Genomic DNA, 7,478 nt, shown 5'->3' on the forward strand with positions numbered 1-7,478 from the left:
GCCCATTTTAAAACATAACATTAACAATCTCTTAATGAGATTAGGAGAAAGCTAATCTAATCTACAGATAAGATAAGGGTTTATCCCTATCACCTAAAGAGAAGTCTCCAAATATGATTTGGATAAGCTGCTCCTAATTGAATTAGGAGCTGATCTTTTAGGTTAACAAAAGAAAGAAGGGGGCGGCAGCCTTTAAAAAACAGATCATCAAATTTTCTTTAGTGCTGAAATCAAGAAGAAAGAATTCTGCACCCTCCGAATACTCTCTTGCCGCCCTGTTTGCCAGTTCGATCTCAAGTTGTGGGAGTAGTCAAGATTGGATCTTGACATCAGTTCTTTGAGAAAGGATTGAAAGGAAGCTGTGGTCACGTACCATCCTGCTAATTCTTGTGAAGGACAGAGTTCTTGGAGAAGAACACTACTGATTCTGCTCCATCCTGCACTGCGCCATCTTCAGTGGGAGCAGTTTTTGGATCCTTCCTTGGGCGTGAACTCCTCCATTGGGAGATACTACTTCTTCGTATCAGGTATAATTCTCTCCTACTCCTTTTGGTTCAGATCTGATTCAGTTTAAGGTTCAAGAATGATCCTTGAAAATATGATTTTCTAAATAGGGAATGCGATTCCCAGTTGAAGGGAGAGAAAAAATTTTTGAAATTCGCCCCTTATTCGGCAATCTTTGGGTGTCCATGGGATGGATCTCTCATCCCTTCAGTGGTATCAGAGCCAGGTTCAAATCTTGAACTAGTTTGATTCAGATCTGAACCTGCGCAAATCGGCGCAGAAAAGGAGATTTCGCAGAAAAGGAGATTTCGCAGATGGGAGAATCGCTTTCTGTGATTTGCAGTTTTTGAAACTGCATTCTGTGATCTAACCTCTGTTTTGCAGGATGGATTGTGCGAACAGCCCTGGTTGACTGATTCTTGTTTTTCATTTATCAGTATTTAATTTCAGATTATTTTCTTGAATTAAAGATTTAATTAAAGATCAAACCCTAGACCCATTCGAACCAAGATTGGTTCAAATAGTTTGAATCGAATCTAGGGTTTCATCAAGGCTGAAAGTCAACCCTAATTTTCCGATTTATGGGCCTAAGGATTGGTGTTTAATTAAATGGTTAATTCGGCCCAACCTGTAAAGGCCCAATTTTAAAAGGTTAAAACTGCTAAAAGCCCACTTAAAATTTAAAGCTATATGGGCTAAACCATTCGGCCCATATACCTAGATAATATTAATGGTTAATATTATGGATTTAAAATGGGCTTCAAATGGGCCTTACAGATGATTAATTGATTGAATCAATTTTATCCCTGGATGTGATGTATGGATGTGTGATGTGCTACGTACATGGGCAATAAGTACTTGGCCCATGCTCAATCGACAGTGGCTCTTGCGCACACCATGGCAGAATGCACATCATTGCCATGGTGTCCCTTTTGGTCATTGAATGACCTCCCTCAGTGGTAGGCCCCACACCTCATCAAGAGGTTACGTGCGGAACCCTAGCCGATTCAGGCCCACTGAAATCTGGCTTTATGAAAGTCAGTAGGAGCCACTTTGGTTTGACCTAAAATAAGAACTAGGGCGTAATTAACTTTTCCCTCCGGCTAATATGAGTGCATGTGATAGGGAGATTCATATGATGAACTCTCTAAAGGCCTTCCATCATTAGCATGAGGATGGGTCCTTCAGTAATGAGGAAACGCACCAGAAAATGGGCTATCCATTTGCTGTTGGGCTTGTTTGAGTGTTTCATAAGATGATAGGGGCATCATAGACCGATGTGGGAGAGGCTTCACCAGAAAATGGGAACTCTCTCATGGTACCTTGGTGTTGATGAATAAGATGGGTAAGCACTCACTGGACAGAAAGGTTTACCTGAAAATGGCTCTGAACCTTGTCTGACAGAGGCCAAAGGGAAAACTCATATGATGAGTGGATATGATCCTTCACAGAAAGGTAGTGGGGTTTTGTAGCAGAAACAGTTGGCTCCATGCACCCTATTTGGTTTCCCACATTTCCAGAGACAAGTCTCTATCTCCGTCACTGAGATAAGAGGGAAATCTCAGAGATGAACAAATGGGAATGGAACATAGATTAAAAGCCATGTCTATGTAATGAACATGAATCAAATTAGGTTGTGGACTAATGTTTGCTGTTTTACCAGAAAATGAAAAACGAACAATTTGCAAAGCTTCTTGATTACAACAAGCTTAAGGGCCCAAACTATGCCGACTGGTACCGTAACCTCATGCTGGTATTAACATTGGAAAAACTGGACAAGGTAGTTAAGAATCTTGCCCAGAGCGTCCAGGTGATAGGGCTTCTGAGGCCCGAAGGAGGGAGTACCATGATTGGGAGGATAAAAATTCCCTAGCCCGTTGCTTTGTCACTGCCTCACTAGACAACTCAATACAGAGGCAGTTCAATCAGATCGAACTAGCTAAGGACATATTGGACAGTCTAAAGACAATGTACGAAGAGTAGAACCGTTCTACTCGGCAAAAGGTTGAAGTTGTTCATGACCACGCAAATGTCCAAGGGGCTGAAGGTTTATGACCATTGTCATCGGATGATGGGCTACATTAACGAGCTGGAAGCCCTTGGATCCGGGCTAGATCGTGGTACACAAGTAGACGCCATCCTGAATTCTTTGCCCTCTTCCTTCAATGCGTTCATAATGAACTATAACATGAACAAGCTAAATGTCAGCATCCAGGAACTCCGCAATATGTTGCAAAGGGCCGAGGACTTATTAAAGAAGGATGAGCCTGTAGTTATGCTTGTTGAAGCTAACAAAACGGGCAAGAAAAAGAGGAAGGCAAAGAAGCCTTAGAAGAAAACTACCAAGCCCATGATGTAGAAGAAGGACAGGGCATCGGATGCGTGTCACTTCTGCAAACAATCTGGCCATTGGAAGAGGAGTCGTCCTCAGTACCTGGAATCCAAGAAAGGTAATTTCGAATCTTGTGTCATAGAAACCAATTTATTGGTGGCTTCTGCATCCTAGTGTATTGACTTCGGGGCTTCAACTCATGCGTGTAACTCACTACAGGGGTTCAAGGTAAGTAGAAGGCAGAATGATGGAGAGGTGATGCTCTACTTGGGGACTTCTGCAATCATTTAAGAAGAAATTTGATTTCTGTCTCAAAATTGTGTGTGGATGGATATTCTATCTTTATCAGTAATACGATTACTATTTAAAGAAATAAAAAATCCATCGCATACGGGGAACTGGAGAACGGTCTCTATGTTCTTCTCTAGAAACTAACATAGCCGAAACTACATCGGCTGATAACCCCAAGAAAAGAGCACGTGATACAGTTAATGTTAGACAGTTTTGTATGCCCTTAGCTTCAATCTGATTTGATGTACTTTTGTTATTTAGTGGAAATAAATAAAGTGCATGTTTGATTCATGTTGTTTGGTTTAATTCTGTGTAAAACCCTAAAATTGGACATTTATAGAGACTCATGTTAGTTTTAAATGTTCACAGCCGTTGGATAAGTCTGGGGAGATTTATCCTGCCAAGGCTGATACTGGTGTGCCACCAAGTGTTGGGATGGCCTGTCTCAGCCATCAGGGTAAGACCCGAGGCACATGCAGTATGGGATTACTTGAATCCTTGAACCGGACCAAATTTCCAGTATTGCCCTGGACCTTGGAGATAGATGGGCAAAACTAGAAAGTTACACCTGACCCCTAGACTCGATTATGACACTTCACTAGGTGTTGGACCAGGCTGCCTTTGATATGCCACTCAGTGAGATCCTTAGCGGGGATCAAAACCTGGGTATGTTGGGGCAGTTTGAGAATTCATCTGAGTGGATGATCATTGTGATAGAATCAGCCACTTTGTCGAACAAAGGGTAATGATCGGGACTGCACTCTCTCTGATGGAAACCAATCTGCCGGCAATTGATTTCAATCGTTGGAATTTTGTTTTGCAAAATTAATATATTTATATATGTACGGTTTCGAATTGTTTGCAAATGGTTTTAATTCCCGGGATCCATGAAAAGAGAAGAGTGCGGCACTGTTCCTTGCAGCCGAGGGAGAGGTCCTCTCTTGTCGGGCAGTGCTTTATCATTAAGGGCTGAGAGGTTAAGTGTAATACCATTGAGGATAATACCTGATGGGCTAATCTTGCACCTGCCCACAGTCCCTGGGTTTTTATAAGATGGCTTGGCCAAGGGACCACTTAATGTAAGTGTTGGGCCCATAGGGTCCATATGGTGGACTCAAGGGGTTCATTGAGTTTTTCAGTGAATTCGGATGGGCCTTGTTTTAGAGCCTGGGCCAAACCCATGTGGCTGGTGTGTAGATCAATGCTTGGGTCCCATGCCATACAAAGAAGCCCAACTGGGCAGCAGATTGGAAAGTAATTAGACACTGAACACTTAATGGGCCAAAAGCCCATTTCGAGGTGGGCTGATATGATCACCCATCCATGGGGCGAATTTGAGATTAAAGTTAGTAAAAGGATTGGGCCTTTAGCCTTATCCACTCTAAGAGACCAAATTCAAATTAGATTTGAATCTGGTAACCTCCTGATAAGATCAGGAGTAAGCTAACTCTATCTACAGAAAGGATTAAGATTATCCCCTATCCAAATACTGATTTGGATTGGGATAACTCCTAAAAAGAAGGTTTCTTAATCAAGAAGAAAGGAGGAGATTTCGAACCACCTTGAAGAGGTATAGGATATCTCCTGCGAATTCAGATCAGATCTGATTCATACTCTCCAGAAAAACAGAAAAAGCAGTTCAGCCTTCTTCGTTTTGGAGATCTCATCCTGCCGCCGCCATCTGCCATTGCAAGATTAGATCTTTGCAGAAAAGAAAGTCAAGAAATCTATTCTTGACATCAATTTTGCAAGAAAGACTGAAAAAGATTCAGTGTTTAGTACTTCCAGAGGATTCTTGTGAAGGATCCAGTGTGTAGGACGCACCCTGCTAGTTCTGTTCCATTCACAGCTGTGTCATCTTCAGCAGGAACAGATCTTGGAGTATTCTTTGGGCGTGAACACCAACTTTGGGAGATACTGCTTCTCCGGATCAGGTATATTCCTCCCATTTATCTTTTGGTACAGATCTGGTTTGATTATGGTTCAAGAAGGATCCTTGAATATTGTATTCTAAATTTAGGGAATATGATTCCCAGTTGAGAGAAGGTAGGAAATTTTTGAAATTCTACCACCCATTCCGCAACCTTTATGGCGTCCATTAGATGGATCCTACCATTCTTTCAGTGGTATCAGAGCCACAGGTTCGAATCTTGAACCAAAAGAAAATCAGATCTGACCCTGCACAGATGGATAGAAGGTGTTCTTTCAAGATTTGCACAGATTGTTTTCTTTTTCAAGAAACTGTTTCTTGTTAAGGGCGATTGATCTGAAATTAATTTTATTAAATCCAAAATTTATTTAGAATTGTTCTTTATTTATTTTGATTTAATGGACTGTTCGAACCTAGAGATCACAGTGCAGATTTGGCGCAGATAGTCTGCGCACCCTTTTTCTTTCTATTTATTTATATTCGGTTTGTAAATATTTTTTTTTTATTTTAGACTGAATGTATAGGATTTGATCAAGAATGTAATTAATAGAAATAGGATTTCTGTTATTTTTTCTTGATTAAAGAGGAAGGAAGAAGAAGAAGGCGCTGGAGATTTGCAGTTGGAGAAATTGCCTTCTGCGATTTGCAGTTTGTGAAACTGCAACCCTTGTGATTAACCTCTGTTTTGCAGGTGGTGCGAACAGTCCATAGTTTGATTTGTGATTGTTTGAAATCAAAATTATTAATTTCAGATCTTTCATGAATTAATTCTTGAATTGAAAATTAGTTTTGGATCCTCTCGGACTAGATTGGACCAAAACTGTTTGGACCGAATCTGGGGTTCGATAGGGACTGTTTTTCAGTCTGTATTTCTCACACTTGTTGTTCCAAATCTGATGTTCAATTACAGGGATTAATTCGGCCCACCTGTAAAGCCCAGTTTTAAAGGGTTAAAACTGCAAAAGGCCCATTACTGTGAGATGAGCTGTATGGGCCGAACTGCTATCTACGATTCAGCCCATACAGCTAGTAGTCATTAATTGTTAATGACTTAGTTTTTAAATGGGCTATTCAATGGGCTTTACAGCAGTTAATTGATTGGATCAATTCCTCCTTTACATGTGATGTTTGGATGTTTGATGTGCTGCGACCATGGGCCATAAGTTTGGCCCATGAAGACTCGTTAGTGGCTCTTGCGCACACCATGGCTGAATGCACATCATTGCCATGGTGTCCTTCAAGGTCATTGGATGACCCCTCTTTGTTTGGTGGGCCCCACAACCCTGAAAAGGGATGCGTACGGAACCCCTAGCCGATTAAGGCCCACCAGAAATCTGACTTTATGAAAGTCAGTGGGAGCCACTCTGGTTTGACCTAAATTAAAACTAGGGCATTTTTGTTCCCTCCAGCAAATATGAATGCTTATGATAGGGAGACCCATGTGATGGACTCTCTAAAGGCCTTCCGTCATTAGCACAATGAAGGGTCCTTCAGTAATGAGGAAACGCACCATAAAATTGGGCTATCCATTTGCTGTTGGATCTATTAGAGTGTTTCATAAGATGATAGGGGCGTCATAGACCGATGTGGGAGGGGCTTCACCAGAAAATGGGAACTCTCTCACGGTACCTTGGCGTAACCTGAATATGATGGGTAAACACTCACTGGACAGAAAGGTTTACCTGAAAATGGCTCTGAACCTTGTCTGACAGAGGCCAAAGGGAAACTCATTTGATGAGTGGATATGATCCGTCACAGAAAGGTGGTGAGGTTATGCAGCTGAAACAGTTGGCTTTACGCACCCCATGTGATTTCCCACATTTCCAGAGACATTTCGTCATCTCCGTCACTGAGAAAGGAGGGAAATCTCAGAGTTGAACAAATGGGAATGGAACATAGATTAAAAGCCATATCTATGTAGGTAACATGAATCAAACTAAGGTTGTGGACTAATGATTTTGCTATTTTATCAGAAAATGGCAAACGGTAAATTTGCAAAGCTTCTAGACGATAACAAGCTTAAGGGCCCAAACTATGCCGACTGGTACAGAAATCTTATGCTGGTCCTAACTTCCGAAAAGTTAGACAAGGTGGTGAAAAATCCTGCACCGGAATGACCCGGTGATTGGGCTTTTGAGGCCCGTAGGAGGGACTACCAAGAGTGGGAGGATAAGAACTCCCTAGCCCGCTGCTTTGTCGTTGCCTCATTAGACAACTCAATACAGAGGAAGTTCGATCAGATCGAACTAGCCAATGACATATTGGACAGTCTAAGAACAATGTATGAAGAGCAGAACCGTTCTACTCGACAGAAGGTCCTGAAATTGTTCATGACCACGCAGATGACCAAAGGGCAGAAAGTTCATGACCATTGTCTTCGGATGATGGGTTACATTAACGAACTTGAAGCTCTTGGATCCG

The sequence above is a fragment of the Nelumbo lutea genome, chromosome 1, assembly GCF_056320005.1.
Source record: "Nelumbo lutea isolate HS-2025 chromosome 1, American lotus-T2T, whole genome shotgun sequence".
Lineage (NCBI taxonomy): Eukaryota > Viridiplantae > Streptophyta > Magnoliopsida > Proteales > Nelumbonaceae > Nelumbo > Nelumbo lutea.